At 44.2% G+C, this 16,428-nt stretch overlaps 1 protein-coding gene across 8 annotated transcripts in view; it reads right to left on the reverse strand.

Moving 5' to 3' along the window:
• The window catches only part of TBL1XR1 (TBL1X/Y related 1), a 212,848-nt gene that overhangs the window by 118,419 nt on the left and 78,001 nt on the right, over nucleotides 1-16,428 (reverse strand). For 7 of the 8 annotated variants that reach the window (XM_075003874.1, XM_075003877.1, XM_075003879.1 and 4 more), the window contains exon 2: nucleotides 13,400-13,464. The gene's annotated coding sequence lies outside the window, so the exon portion shown is untranslated. Of the gene's footprint in view, nucleotides 1-13,367; nucleotides 13,465-16,428 lie in introns of all 8 variants that reach the window. The other variant, XM_075003878.1, reaches the window with a different exon arrangement.

Raw genomic sequence — 16,428 nt, forward strand, 5'->3', positions numbered from 1 at the left:
TCGGTAGTAAGAAAAATAGAAATTTGTGGTTGGTGAAAGGGCATCCCTGCTAGCAAGTTCTTGGGGTTTACCCAGCACGCCAGGGATCTGCGCACCTCTGTCGTGGGTGACACTACCCTGTGAATGGTGTGGGATGCCGGTTTGTAGACACTCGCCAGCCAATGCCATAGGCTTCGCATGTGCAATCTGGCATTCTGTACCACAAATGTTGCTGCCGCCATATGGCCCAGCAGCTGTAAGCACGTTAAGACTGGCACCGTGGGGCTGTATGTAATGACTTGCACCAGCGTACTGATGGTGCGAAAGCGGGCGTCGGGCAGATACACCCTTGCTGTGATAGAGTTTATGCGTGCCCCTATGAACTCTATGTCCTGTGTGGTGTCGGTCTTTGACTTTGTGAGGTTGATGACTAGGCCCAGCGAAGAAAACGTGTCCGCTGTAACGCGTATCATGCGTAGGACCTCTGTCCTTGAGGTTCCTTTCAGTAGGCAGTCATCCAGGTATGGAAATATGCATACCCCCTGTCTGTGCAGGTAGGCTGACACCACTGCCAAGGTTTTGGTAAAGACTCTGGGGGCCGAGGAGAGGCTGAATGGAAGAACCCTGTCCTGGAAGTGTTCCTTGCTGACCGTGAAGCGGAGGAAGAGCCTGTGTGCCGGGTGGATCGTTATATGAAAGTAAGCATCTTGTAAGTCGAGGGCTGCAAACCAATCTCCATCGTCCAGTGCCGTGAGTATGGAGGCAACTGTAATCATCCGAAACCGTTGTTTGCGCAAGTAGCGGTTGAGGCCCCGAAGATCTAAGATGGGCCTCCAGCCTCCTGTTTTCTTCTCTGTGAGGAAGTAGCGTGAATAAAACCCTTTCCCCTGGAATTGTTCCGGCACTCTTTCCATCGCCCCTACAAACATAATGTGGTCCACCTCCTGTTTGATCCTCACCTTGTGGGCAGCGTCCCGGAGGTGAGGCCTGGAGGGAGGCTTCGTCGGTGGGAGCGACTGGAAGGGGATCGCATAACCCGTGGCTATGATCTCCAGCACCCATTTGTCTGTGGTGATCTTTTGCCATTGGGAGTGGAACGGTCTGAGGTGATGATGGAACACGAGATGAGAGTGGCACTGAGCGATGGTATTGATAGTGCAGCCCCCGACATGCCCATCAAACTTGTTGCCTTTGGGCCTGTCCCGAGGGCGTACGGCTTTGTTGGGAATGTCGCCTGGGAGTTCTGTACTGTTGCTGCTGTTGATGGTGCCCTTGGTCGTAGCCCCGCTGATACTGAGCACGCTGTGGTTGGTACGGGTAGCGTCTTTGCTGAGGGTAATATTTTTTCTTCCTATATGGAGGGGTATAAATACCAGGGTTCTAAGTGTAGCTCTCGAGTCCTTACTGGAGTGGAGGACCGAGTCAGTTGAGTCTGCAAACAACTTGTGCATGTCAAAGGGAAGATCCACGATCTTCGCCTGTATATCCCTCGGGATGCCCAATGTCCGGAGCCAGAATTCTCTACGCATGACCACTGCTGTAGCCACTGAGCGTGTCGCCGTATCTGCCACATCCAGGGCGATCTGGACTCCCGTCCTCAAAGCGGCGTAGCCCTCTTGCACAATTGCCTTTAACACCAGCTTTTTGTCTTCCGGAAGTGAATCCATGAGAGAAGTAAGCCTGGAGTAATTATCGAAGTTATGGTTTGCTAGGTGTGACGCAAAATTTGCCACTCTCAATAGCAGGGTGGAAGAGGAATATACCTTCCTGCCAAACAGCTCTAGCTTCTTGGCATCTTTGTTCGATCCCCCCGATTTGTACTGAGAAGTCTTTGACCTCTGCTGGGACGATTCGACCACCAGTAAGTTCGGTTGTGGGTGACTGAAGAGGAACTCCATGCCCTTTGCCAGGACGAAGTACTTCTTGTCCGCTCTTTTATTCATAGGCGTAACAGAGGCCGGAGTCTGCCATAATGTAGTGGCTGACTCCATAATGGCTTCGTCCAGCGGGATAGCAATTTTGGATGAAGCCGGGGGTCTCAAATTTTTCAGGAGTTTGTGATGTTTCTCCTGCACTTCTGCCGTTTGAATGCCTTGCGTGAAAACTACCCTTTTAAACAGCTCCTGAAACTGTTTAAGGTCATCTGGGGGAGCGACATCCCTGGGGGCCATGGCCTCATCTAGGGAGGATGAGGAGGAACCACTAGGGTAAACCTCCCTCGAACTCTCAGGTTCCTGCGGTCGATGGTGTACCTGCTCACTGGAGGATTACGAAGGAAAGTCTCGGGATTTTAAAATTAACTCCCCTCGAGATTACTGAGTTTCCATCCCCGCCCGGGAGCATCCACGGGGGTATTGGCTGGCCAGGGGGGACCTGCCCCTGGGCGTAGGCCTGGGGTGTCTGTGTCCAGCATGATAGGAATGACCGTGGCAGCACGGGCACGGGGACGGAGACCTGGACCACTCTCGGGGTGTGTACCCCCAATGTCTGGGAGAGCAAGACCTCCGCGATGACACAGATAGCGGTGACACTGGTTTGTGATAGTACTCCAGCAGATCCAATTCCAGAAAGGGCGAAGGTGGCTCCAGCCATGGTGACATTGGTTAGAGGAACAGAGAAGGAGGTTCTGGATAGGCCGGTGGAGACCCAGGCCTTCTGGGCAGCGTGCGTAGCACAGGGGGAGAGCTTGTTGCTAGCAGCAGTGCAGCCCTGTCCAGAGAAGGGCTGCGGTGCCGGGCTTTTGCTCTTGCCTTTCCCCTCCCCTGCAGGGCTGGCACCGCCCCCTGCCGCGCCGGGGATCTCGGCCCCACTGCCGGCGCCGTGCTCTGCCCGCTCAGCTGCGGTGCTGCGCGGATAATGTCCTCCGGTGCCTGCGGGCTCCGTGCCTGCTAGCCCTGCACCGTTGGTGCCGGGGGGGTCAGTGCTGCCTGTGGCGGTGCCCCCAGTTCCTGCGCAGGCCTGGCCGCCGCTCTAGGCGCTGCGCATGCCGGCTGTTTTGTAATCGGAAGCTCAGCCTCTGCCACGTGCGCTGCCGCGGTGCCGCTTGCCTGAATATGAGACTGGGGGCTGTGTGCTCCGCCCGTCCCGCTCGCTGAGACCGCCGGCAGGGATCGAGCTGGGGAGAGCTTCCTCCGTTTTTGCACTGAGGGGGTCAGAGAAGCTGCCTTCCTTTTGTGGAACCCAGAGGGCCCTTCTGATTGCCTCTCCGGCGTGTCTGGCTGGAGGGCCTTATCAAACAAGAGCATTTTAAGACGCATTTTTCTGTCTTTTCTTGCCCTGGCTGTGAGCTTAGCACAGTGGGAACACTTCTGGGTAACATGTTATTCCCCCAGGCATCGGATGCATTCACTATGCCCATCGGAGGCCAGCACAGCTTCGCGGCAGGACTCACGCTTTTTGAAGCCTGAAGAAGCCATCTCGGTGAGTCTTTTACTGTTAATAGGGCACTTAGCACCTTATCCGTGCCCGTTTACCCGAATCGCGGACCCCAGCCTGCAGGGCAGCGGGCGGCCTACTGGCCTTCACGTCCACTCTTCTTCTCCGCTCCTCTCTCTCCTTTTTTTTTTTTTTTTTTTAAAATATTCTCTTTGTCCTCTCTCTCTCTTTTTTTCAAAAAAGAAAAAACAAACAATTTACATGTAGAAACACTGTCTAATCTGACTTTGGCCGTAGCCTGAGCGGATTCTGTCTGCAGCCGATGGCGGTTGAGAAGGAACTGGCGGGGACCGGATTGCGCACGTGGCCGGGGACGTGCAAGGGAGCGGCGCGCGCCAGCGCATGCATGATCCAGGAGAAACTGCTGGAAGAATTCCGATCTGCGGCGCCAGGCGAGCCCGACACCTATTGTGGAGCACCCACGGGGACACTCTATGAAGACTCCAAGACTACTTGCACTCTTGTGACCTGTATGGACACACCAAGATGCCCCATGCTAAGCCCCTTGGCACCTGGCCTCACCGAAGACCCCCACCTAGACTCGGCACCTCAAATCATCCTGTACTTCATAATGGAACTCCCTGACACTGATGGCCATGCAGTCTTGACTGAAGTACTTCACCCCCTATAGTAGCCTGCTCTGTGCTGAAACAATGGCTCAGCGCCTAGTGGTTCACTTGATCCATTTTCATGGGTTTCCAAATCACATCACTGCAGACTGAGGCCTGCAATTTGTCCCATGATTTTGGCATGAAGCACTCTGAGTAATGGTTGTTCACGCTTTTCCTCCTCCATGTGCTACCGCAAGACAAATGGGCAGATAAAGTGTATGAACCAAGCAGAGTAATGATGGAGGTTGTTTGTCAATTGCCTCCAAGACAAATCCCCCTTGCCCAGTGAGTCTCCTTGTCCCACTGCTCCCACGTAACACTTGAGCTGACTACAAAACTGCAGTTGGTCCACCTCAGAAGTGCACCCAGGAAATAGCTCTATGTGCTTGTACTCCAAACCCTTCACTTCTTTACCCTAGTGCTCTGCCTTGCCACGATATGGCAGAACCTTTTCCACAGAGCTACGCATACATGTGTGTATCTGGTGCTGTTCACTACCTTCCCTGACATTTGCCCTGTTTGTGGTGAGAGGAAGAACCTGATGCACATTTACACTGAGTGTGCCACATTACAGCTCCTCTTCTGGCTCCTTCAGAACTTCCTTCTCAAGTTCTAGCTGAACTGTTCCCTTCTTGATTTATGCACCTTCAATCCATGACCCCACAAAGTTGCAAGACTTCCTCATGAACCTACTTCTGATAATGGCCATCTTCATACCCGGGGAAGAAGTTGCATGGGGTGGTGGATGCTCTGTAATCGTGTGGCCTATTTATGATCCTCCCTCAAGTCATATCTTTGGGCAGAGTTCATCTGAGCCAAGTTGTCCTGAATGCCTTTAAGGAGTAGCGAGTGCTGCCCGGCGTTCTCTACTCCACAACCCCCTTTGCCTCCCTGCTTTTGAATCTCTGGCCTTCAATCCCACGCTTGTTTTTCATTTGCTGTCACCTGTATTCTTTTGATGCCTGAGTTTGATAATTCCCCTCTTCAGTCTATGGTGGGCTTCAGATGGCCAGAGCATCAATACATCCCATCAAGATAATCGGCTCTCTTTCCTTTCTTTTGCTAAGTTCTCATACATTAATGCTAATCATACCTCCTTATTTCAGAGTTTTTTTTTGGGGGGGGGCGTGAAATTTTGGGTTCCACCCAAACTTTTCAGCAACCTTGCTGAACACAGCACCTGCTGACTGGATCAAAATCCACCACACCCAGGAGGGGCTTAAGAACCACCTCAAAAATTAAAAAAAAATTACAACCAGTATGCAAATATATGATACCAGAAAGGTTCAAATTTCATGGTGGACCACCCTGCTAGATAGGATTACCAGTTATTTGGGCCCTTTTGAACCTGTCAGCCAATCAAGACCATCATCTTCAAGCTACAGCTATCTTAGTTCTGTAAGGGACATTCTGTTTACCATGTATCCCATCTGAAATCTTACAGAGAGGATCTTTCCAAATCATTTCCAAGAACCACTCCCATCAGTCCAAGGTTTAAGGAAATACATAGTTCATGCTATCCTTTACTCTAAATTGCAGATGGGGAAAATGTACTATACATATCTATTAGAAGAGCTATGGTCTTGAAGAAAACTCCTGGGAACCTGCTGTTCATGGCCATGCCCCTGACCTGGTAAAATGGTTTCATCATCAAGTCCACATTGAAAAACCAGGTCCACTGCCCTACTGAAGGAAGAGTTCCCTAAAGAGCAGCATAATACAAGGGCCCATGTACTAGATAAGGGTCTGCAGAGCATGGGACAATTGTTATTACTACACTGCCATCAGGAGACCATTCAGAATTACACTCAGGGAGCACTGTGAAGAGTAGGTGCACTACAGAAAGTAGGTGCTGGAGGAAGTAACATGAAAGGAAGCCAGACAGATAATACCCAAAGGTCCTCTGATTGGTCAATCACCCTATTTAACTCTGGTTGCCACAAAAAGTACTCCGGGCAACCAAACACACACTGACATGCTGTGACTGCAGACTTTGCCTTGTTCCCGATCTCTAGTCTCCAATTCCAGTCTGACTGACTTTGTTTTCTGTTTCCCAATTCCAGGATCACCTTTGATCCCTAGTCTCCACCTCCAGCACTGGACCATGATTTCTGCCTCCTGATTCCAGCCTGGTAGTACCTCTATTTCTGGTCTCCTGCCCCAACTCTTGCGCTTCCTTCAACTCCTGCTCAGCAACTATTGCTACTCTGTGCAGATTCCAACTCAGCTGTGACAGTTAAGAAAGATCACCTAATTTCAGCCTCAATTTCTTATCTCACCACGAGTGTAAGAAATCTGAGTCTACATTACAGAATCATCCACCAAGATTCTGAATTTACTGATGTTGGCAAGTGAGAGTTATAAAATGTCACCAATCACTTTGGCCTTACAGTCCCCAACAGACTTTAATTGTTCTAGAGTTCAAACTGACAAATTGAAAAACTGAAGTCCCACAAAAATTACATTCTTTTAAAATTATATACAACACAAACGAGTAAACAATCATTTAAAACTGAGGTCTCAACAGTACTAAAATCCCCTTTCATGTTTGCTGAGCCAACAACTAACACGAGTTCATGTATTTATTGGCAAAGCATAGACCAGCACATGTAGGTCTCACTCCCTTCCATTACCTGTGTCCAAAAGCTCTGATGGACTATTTTTTCAAGGCTCATATAAAAGCATTTTCCATAGAGTCAGTCTGCTCCCAGCATACAACATAGACAGTAAGGACTTCACAACAGGACAATCACAAACTAGTACTTTGGCCACCCAAAATACTGTCCAAGTAGGAGCTGATGAGTTCGTTATGTAGCTTTCCCCCAGCATTTAGAAAAATAAAATCAATCTATCCTCCTTCAACCCTACATGCACGGTGGTTTAACACCTCCCCATGTGTAAAGCTTCGTATTATGTTGCTTCTTCCCCTTGTGTATGTTTTGATAAGTGAAATAGTTAACAACATGTTGACATTCAAAATATCACTGCCATCCAAGTTCACAACCTGTGAAGTGAACACAGTGGCTCATACCTCAGAACTCTGGCGGCAAACTGTGGGCCTCAATTTTTTTTCCTTCCTTCCTTTTTTGCTTTGGCTACTGTATTCCTGAATTTGATCTAAATATGGCACCCATAGGTCAACATGACAACAATTTTTTTTTAATTTTTGCAATACAAATCAAGTACAGATTAACAGGCATCCTGAATATTATCCTTTGCTGCTCATGTGATAGCTGCTTCTAGCAAAACACTAACACTGCCTTCAAAGATTACTACTTCTCTTTTAGATCTTGCAGCACGTGAGGAGACCATGGGAGAAAAAGACTATTACCTGTTTCATAACTGGTGTTTTTTGGCATATGTTGCTCATATCCACTCCAAGTTAGGTGGTGAGCGCTCACCTCAAGCACCAGTACCAAAAGTTTTTCCCTTGGCAACTCTGGCAACCAGTGTTTCCTCTAATTTTTTCCATCCATGGGCAGAATAAATTGTATGTGCACTGAAACATCAGCAATGTGCACCACCAATAGAAATACAAGCTGCCAGCTGTGGGCACTTAAGGGAGCTTTGCTACTCAGGTGGGTGGCACCTGAATCTCTCCTGAGTAGCCACCCAAGCACTCAGTTTACAGTGAACACTGCTGACAACCACTACAATTGTCCCCTTGACTCTCATTTCCTTCTTGCTGGAAAGTACAACAGTGGAGTTTTGTTACAGGATTTTTTAAAAAGTGGTTCTTCTTGCCACTCTGGATGCTGACCTCTGGCCTAAGTGGAGTCCCACAGTCCTTAATCATATAAAAATCACTACAAAAAGAAAGCACAATAAAAAATGAATAAAATCCTAAATATTCACAAGCATAAAACATTTTTCTGGAAAATTTGGAGAATGCATCACCAAGGATGACAGAAAAACAGAAGTGCCGACTCAGAAGATGTGACAATGAGAAGAAATTGACAACGCAGTCACTCCAGCCCACCCGTTTAATCACCTCAGGTAAAACCACAGGGCAATGCAGGGGTGCAGGCATGGATCAATGGACATTACTGCTTTGAAAAACTAACTGGGAGCACGATGCGTGCACATAACCCCTAGTGGACTACAATAAGGACCATTACTTGAAGAAATAAACCCACTGCCTCACCGAAGCATACCCTGTGGCTAATGAAGCAAAATATGTTTCTTGATTTGTTTTACACAGGATGTTTCTATTAATAAAACCCAGAATGGCATTTGCCCTTTATGCAACACATCACATTGCTGACTCATTCAGCTGATCATCTACAACAATCTCCAGTTTATTCGTGGCTTGCTGCATTCACCCATTTTATATTTTTCTGTTTGATTATTCCTTCCCTTGTGAATCAGTGAGTCTTTTTATTGAGAATTTCTCATCACTGAGTCTCATTTTATTGACTTGTAGAGTATTTCTCCATTTTACCAGTCATGTTGTATTGCAGATAGTCTCCCAAGTACTTACATTGTCTTCATACTTGCTTCAGAGTTTATTAGTATACTCCCCACTACATTCCATAAAAATACTGTTAAGTAATAATTAAGTCTATTGGTGGTACTAACAACAACCCCCCTATGGGATCTCATTCAAGGCCTCCCAAATTAGATTTGGTATTTGATTTTTATAAAGCTAATTGCAAGTACCTTACACAATTATAGTTCTTTATAGTTCTCCGATTTCTTTATGAGACTGTAATTTGGAACTACACCAAATGCTTAAACTAAAGTCAAGATGCTCTTTGAGCACTACATTTCTTTTCTGAAGTGAGGGTAGTATATCAAATAGTAAAAGAGAAGTTAGTTTATTGTGATTTTTCTATTGACAAAAAGTCATGTAACCTAGTGATTAGGGTAAGGGACTGGTAACCCTCAATTTTATTTTTGACACATTCACTAATGGTGTGAGTACCTACTGCACTTCCTCAAAGTGGGGGGTTGTGACGTGTTAGTCTCCTTGGATCAGTATTTATACACTCATCTTCCTTCACTCAGCAGGAATTGCTTGTTACGCTGAGCCACCTCCTTTAGGGTGTTCTCTGGAAGTTCTCTGGATCATTACAGATGAATGGGAAATAATTTGTCCGAAGACCATAGCTATACTGTAATTTTTGCTACAGTGAGATACTATAAAATGATGTAATGCCAATTCATTTTCAAGGATTTTCACTATAAAAAGTAAAATTTATTTTAGCTTGCTTATTTCCATGCTAGAACAGTTACTACCTTCTGTACAGAGTGTTCATTGAATCGGGTTTAAACTAGAAAGGCACAATTTAGTGAAATTCTGAGATTTTTTGCATTTTACATTCTTGTTTCTGACTGTAAATCCTGAAAGGCCACTACCACAACAAAAAAACCCAAAACAACTACTGATACTGGATCCTTAAATAGACGGATCAGATATTCAGGACTCAGTCTACAAAAGGTACTGATAACAAGAATCCTGATCAAGCCAAGTACTTAAGCCTGTGCTACAAATATCTGAGTAGTCCCATTGACTTCCATGTGACTAGTCACATGCTGAATATTAAAGAAGTGCTTAAGCTTAGGTGCTTTGCCAGACTGAGTGTTTAGAATTTAGTATCTTGCAGAACCGAACCCTAATCCATAACCCAAGAGAGAAATATCGGGGGCGGGGGCCATGGGGAATAAAAGTTATTGTCACCATTTAATCTACAAAATCCATGAGAAAAATAACTCACATAGCAATAGCCACCTTTGGAAAGATGGAAAAATTACCTGGCCTGTCTCTTACAACTATATTTAAATACTAACAAACAATTTAATTAATAAAGATAAATAACGAATCTGAAATAATTGGCAGAGTAAAATACATCTCATCTCTGTAGTGAGAGCAGCTCTTATCAAAGTAGTGAAGACCATCTTTTAATGCTCCACATAGCAGTTAAGTATCTTTTATTATTACTGTACCAAATAGCATTCCTTTGAGACCTTACAAATTCTGTGTTTGATACACTTTATGGGGATGAAAAATTAGGACAAAAATGCAACAAGATCCAAACACAGATTTCTGTATTTTAAAATTTAATGAGGTATTAGAAGTAGCTTAATATGGAATGAGTCATGTTTTAAGGGAAGCAGTAACACAGAACTGTATTTCAAATCTTGATTAAAAAGGATGTTCTGGAATAAAATAAAACAATACTGCTTTCTCCTGGGAAAAAAAATTGAGATTAGCACCTAACCCACTGTCTCAGGCCTAGCCTAGAGCCCCACTTCCATATTCCAAAACCCTCAGCCTCACCCCAGAGCCTGCATCCCCTCCCACACCTCAACCATCCCAGTGAAAATGAGTGAGGATGGGGAGAACAAATGATGGAGGGAGAAGGATGGAGTGAGCAATTAAGTTCCCTCTAAGCTGTGTAGCCTCTGCCTAGTAAGCTCTGCACAAGGATTTAGGGCTGCAGCCACAGCCGGAGGAGAGGTGCCCCCTCCCTGCCCCACTCACCCTTGCCTGGACATGCCAGGGTCATGGAGTGGGTCCCTTCCCTGCCAGGTGCTACTACAACCACAGCAACTCTAGAGAGAGACTTCTCCCCTGGCCCCAAGCTTCTGCATTGAGAGAAGGCTGGGGATAGTCCTCTCTCCCCATGGCAGCCTGCGCTCTCTCCAAATCTTTCATTCCCACCACCAGTCTAAAGCCTGCACCACCATTTGGAGCCCTCACTCACATCAACACCCCACCCTTGACCACTTCTACACCCTAAACCCTTCAACTCTGGTCCAACCCCATAGCCTGCATCCCTAGCTAAACCTCTCACCACAACCCTCTGTCCCAGCCCTGAGAGCCTATCCACACTCTTACTTTTGAAAGAACACTTTTTGCATGTGGACACTCCATGGGATCTTTTGAAAGAGCTCTCTTCTTTTGAAAAATCTTTTGAAAGAATTTGCTAGTGAAGATGCAAGCTAAATCGAACGAACGCAGCCCTCCTTTCGAAATTGTTCTTCCTTTCCCATTTCAAGAAGAGCGTGCTGTTTCACAAGCTTCTTTTGAAAGAAAATGTGTGTTGATGCTGAGTAGCTCCCCCCCCACCCCCGCCTTTCCTCCCCTCCCAGAAAGAGCAGTCCTCAAGGGGCCCCGATTTTTTGACCCTTTGCACAAGCTTTTGAAGGAGCAAGTGGCTGTGTGAACACTGTCTCAAAAGACCAGATCATTCCTGATCTGCTTTTTTATGCACGTAGATGCACTGTTTGGAAGTTCTTTTGGAAGAGTTCTTACAGAATGGCTTCTTTCAAAAGATCTCCGTAGGCTAGACGTAGCCTTAACCCCTCTGCACGCCCCTGCCACACACTGACCAGGAGTGAATGACTTTTGTTACGTGCACTAATATGTCACATCATCTCCATATCAGTGCATTTAAAATTCATTCCATTCATGGACATAAAAAAGAGGAAACACCACTAAGCAAGGGCAGGGCAAGGGTGTTTGGGTTTATATGATTAAATGTACACATGAACCACACAGCTCTATTCTACCCTGAATGGACTGGATGAAATTTGTCACTATGCCAGCACAATGCCTATGAAACACCTAACGACCGTTTTAAAGGCACACCTGAGAATTAAGTCATGCACACGACTTGCAGAGTCATGATTTTCCATCCTGTGCATCATCTACAGAGTTGTACACTAAATTCAGTTACATCCACACAAACCCATTGCCTTTTTTGGGGTTAGAGTATAAGATGATGGCAGTGAGCGTGTGGAAGTTTCACTAAGGTCATAACTGATTTGCACATCTTGTAATACTCATGACTGGAAGAATCCAGCTCAACTCTCAGAACCTACGTAGAATTTTCAGGGTTCTCCATTTAAAAAAAAAAGAAAACTCCCTTATTTGTGAATCAAGCACATTTGACCTGGCAACCTTAGATAGAAAAATACAATGCCATTTTTTCAGAACAACTTTTCAGGTTAGTGATACAAGTTAAGATTTTTAAACTGCTGATCTGTGACAAGAGGCCATCAAAACTGCAAGGAAAGCAATCACACCTGGAACTGATCAAAGGTAGAGGCAACAATTTGCTACCTATTCCCCTTTCCTCACCTTAACCTTTTCCTCACTGTAACCTTCTCCCTCAGCCCTCACTTCTGCTCTGAATCTGCTCAACCACTACAAAGCAAAAGTAACTTACAAACAGTCTGCAAATATAAACTTACAATAAATCAAAAATGCTTATTAACATTACCTAAAGAGAATGAGAAAAGATGACATTTCTGAGAGCAAAGAGTTACTTCATTAGTGTTATGCCGGTAAATGTGTTCAAAAAAGAAACGGCTAGCACAGCAGGGCTTTTTAACATAAGAAGCTGTTAGTATTGAAATTAGCTTGCAGAGGTGTCCTACTTGGGTAACAGAATATCTAGCTACTGAACCACTTCCCATGCCCACTGGGTGAAAGAATTAATAAATCATCATCAAATTAAACTAACTGTTGAAAACTAAATATTCCCCCATAGGATTAAATCTTGAAATACTTGTAAATTCCTTTGTCATGTTTGGGTTTTCCTGCAGAAATATAAAGCCCAGTCTGCACTACAGGGCTAGGTTGGATATAAGATACCTAGCATTAACCTAGCTGCAAAAGCATCTTCACTTGAATTTGGCTCCTGCCAACGTTACGTGCTTCTCTATTTCAGTTTGGTAACACCGCTGCCCAAGTAGCATCACAGTTGATATAATTAAGTTGACAGTGACAGTATGGGAACTGCATTGCTTAAGCCAACTGTTAGGCCTTTTGGGAGATATCCCACAATGCCCCATGCTGACTTTATAATCTACACAAGCATTCCTACTGAGTGTGCATACCACTGACACAAGGAGCCAAATACAGTAAACTCTTTCATATCCAGCAGCCCGGGAGGTAGCTGGATATTTAAATATTCTGGATAATAGGTACACCTAGCAATGCAGAACACTAAAGAAAAACAAGATTACATATTAAGAAACAAAAAATATATGCAGAGAACTTTATTTACCAACAAACAGCAGTATTGTATGCTGTAAACTTATACTTTATTTGCTGTATTTATTTGTATTTTCTCTCACTATACTGTACTTATGGAAAACGTAACTAAAAATTTACTTATGGTTAAAATATGGGTTATTAGAGAGTTCGGATGATAGAATGCCAGTTATGAGAGTTTACTGTACTGCATACAAACAAGTGATTTAACAACTGCAGTGACTGCACTGCATAAGTTATGTCATTATAATTCTGTATGGTAGACATGTCCAAAAACATGATTTGCTGTATAAGATTTCTTTCAGTGCCGTAAGCCAAAAAAAAAAAAAAAATCATACCACTTCTTTTAGGCTGTTAAAATTTTATTTACCATTGGCAGTGCATTGATGTAGGGAAGTTCACCTTTCCGTTGCCTCCAGTCACAGGAAGATGACGCTGAAAAAGAAAAGAAGGGACAGGAAAAAAAAAAAGAGGAAAATGATTTAACGTGTACAAACAGATGTGTTAACAAAATAAAACACAGATGAATAAACAGTAACAGAGAGTAAGCCGTGCTAGTCTATACACTATCAAAACAAAAAGCAGTCAAGTAGCACTTTAAAGACTAGCAAAATAGTTTATTAGGTGAGCTTTCGTGGGACAGACCCACTTCTTCAGACCATAGCCAGACCAGAACAGACTCAATATTAAGGCACAGAGAACCAAAAACAGTAAGCAAGGAGGACAAATCAGAAAAAGATAATCAAGGTGAGCAAATCAGAGAGTGGAGGGGTGGAGGGGAAGGTCAAGAATTAGACTGAGCCAAGTATGCAGATGAGCCCCAAAAGTGACTCAGAAAGTTCCCATCACGATTTAAACCATGTGTTAATGTGCCGAATTTGAATATAAAAGTCAGCTCGTCCACTTCTCTTTCCAAAATGGTGCAATAATTCCTCTTCAGTAACACACGTACCTTGAGGTCATTGACAGAATGGCCCATTCCATTAAAATGTTGACTAACTGGTTTGTGGATCTGGAGTGTTTTGATGTCTGTTTTGTGCCCGCTGACCCTTTGTCTAAGGGAGTTAGAAGTCTGTCCAATATACAAAGCATCTGGGCATTGTTGGCACATGATGGCATATATGATGTTAGTAAAGGAGCATGAGAAAGTGCCCGTGATTCTGTGAGTAACCTGGTTAGGTCCAGTGACGGTATTTCCAGAGAAGATATGTGGACACAGCTGGCAGCGGGCTTTGTTGCAGGGAAAGGTTCCAGGACTGGTGTTCCTGGGGTATAGGCTGTGGCTGTTAGTGAGGATCCTCATGAGATTGGGAGGTTGTCTGTAGGAGAGAACAGGCATGTCACCCAGGGCCTTGTGGAGTGTAGTATCCTGATTAAGAATAGGTTGTAAGTCTTTAATAATTCATTGCAGTGGTCTGAGTTGGGGCTGTTTCCCTGCAACAAAGCCCGCTGCCAGCTTTGCCCACATATCTTCTCTGGAAATACCATCACTGGACCTAACCAGGTTACTCACAGAATCACGGGCACTTTCTCATGCTCCTTTACTAACATCATATATGCCATCATGTGCCAACAATGCCCAGATGCTTTGTATATTGGACAGACTTCTAACTCCCTTAGACAAAGGGTCAACGGGCACAAAACAGACATCAAAACACTCCAGATCCACAAACCAGTTAGTCAACATTTTAATGGACTGGGCCATTCTGTCAACGACCTCAAGGTATGTGTGTTATGAAGAGGAATTATCGCACCGTTTTGGAAAGAGAAGTGGACGAGCTGACTTTTATATTCAAATTCGGCACATTAACACATGGTTTAAATCGTGATGGGAACTTTCTGAGTCACTATAGTGGCTCGTCTGCATACTTGGCTCAACCTAATTCTTGATCCCCCCACCCCCCACCCCTCCACTCTCTGATTTGCTCACCTTGATTATCTTTTTCTGATTTGTCCTCCTTGCTTACTGTTTTTGGTTCTCTGTGTCTTAAATATTGAGTCTGTTCTGGTCTGGCTATGGTCTGAAGAAGTGGGTCTGTCCCACGAAAGCTCACCTAATAAACTAGATGAATAAACACTATCAGTTGTGGAACCAGATGGCTTAGAGGTCAATAAGAGACTGAAATTTTCACCTCAGAATTTATATGCAGATTAAATCAGCAGTGATTGGGAATGGTACTAACGAACAGAACTATTTTCCTACTAGTCCTTGCTAGTAAACCAGTGCCCAAATCATAAAAATCACCCAACTGTTATCCTTGTGGAGGTACAGAGCTTATGAATAAATGACTATGGGAGAATGAACTGTCTTATATCATTGGAAACTTACATCCAGGCTCACTGGAAATCTACACAGACACAAGGTCTACCCCCAAAGAGCCTGGATCTGTACCATGCCCTTTGATGTACTGGTCTAGGAATGGGTTCTTAGTTCTTGGCATGGTTATTGCCCATGCCAACTCTGTTCCAGGAATAAAAAAGACTTCAGTTTCCTGTGATATTTATGTAGCACCTTTTGTAAGTGCTAAAACAAAAACATGAATCTTCCACTGATTTGATGGAACAAACACTAATATTTAATGTTTAATTTGGGAAGTGGAAGGTTATACATTACATTAGTCAATATAAGTATGCACATTTAAAAGAACATGCAAAGTAGTTAAATTTACCAAGTTGCATAATAATTTAGAAAACTAAGAAAGTCAGCTTATTTTAGCTACATGGATAACCTGAAAACAAATGCGTAATAAAAATCCTGCAGATAAGATATTCAAGAGCAAACTAGTGTTAGAGCAGATTATTTTTCTTAAGTCTACTACCCTTAGGCTTTGTCTACACTAGAGAGTTTTGTCAACTGAAGCCGCCTTCTGTCGACACAACTCAAGGAGCATCTACATGCTTAAAGCATTCTCTTGACAGATTCTTGACAGAACTCTGCATTTGCCTCAACGGTATTATCCCTCAAAAATTTGAGGCATAACAGATGCTTCTAGTGGAGACATAGCCTTAGTGTATTTAAAAAAAAAAAATTAACTCCATTCCCCATTCTTCAAATGAAAATTTTGAAAAACCACAGAACTCAGTGTTTACAAGCTTGTGTTTGATATACCATTTTTTATTCATTACTTGCAAATTATTTTTTGTTCACATAAGTGGTTGAGGAGCAAATGCTCTGCATATGAATACCCATGTTTGCAAGTTTATTTGCTACTGGCTATCTTCAAAAACAAAAACTCAGTCATCCATTCAGAAAGCAGAAACAATACCATGTAATTTAGTGAGACCAACCATGTAAAGTAAAACAAAAAGTTTGCAAATAACCCACAACATAAAATTTATTTATATGAATTGTTTGATTAATTATTAGCCACAAACAGCAGTTCATTGGTCAACTTCCCT

This window comes from Carettochelys insculpta, chromosome 10 (assembly GCF_033958435.1).
Source record: "Carettochelys insculpta isolate YL-2023 chromosome 10, ASM3395843v1, whole genome shotgun sequence".
Taxonomy (NCBI): domain Eukaryota; kingdom Metazoa; phylum Chordata; order Testudines; family Carettochelyidae; genus Carettochelys; species Carettochelys insculpta.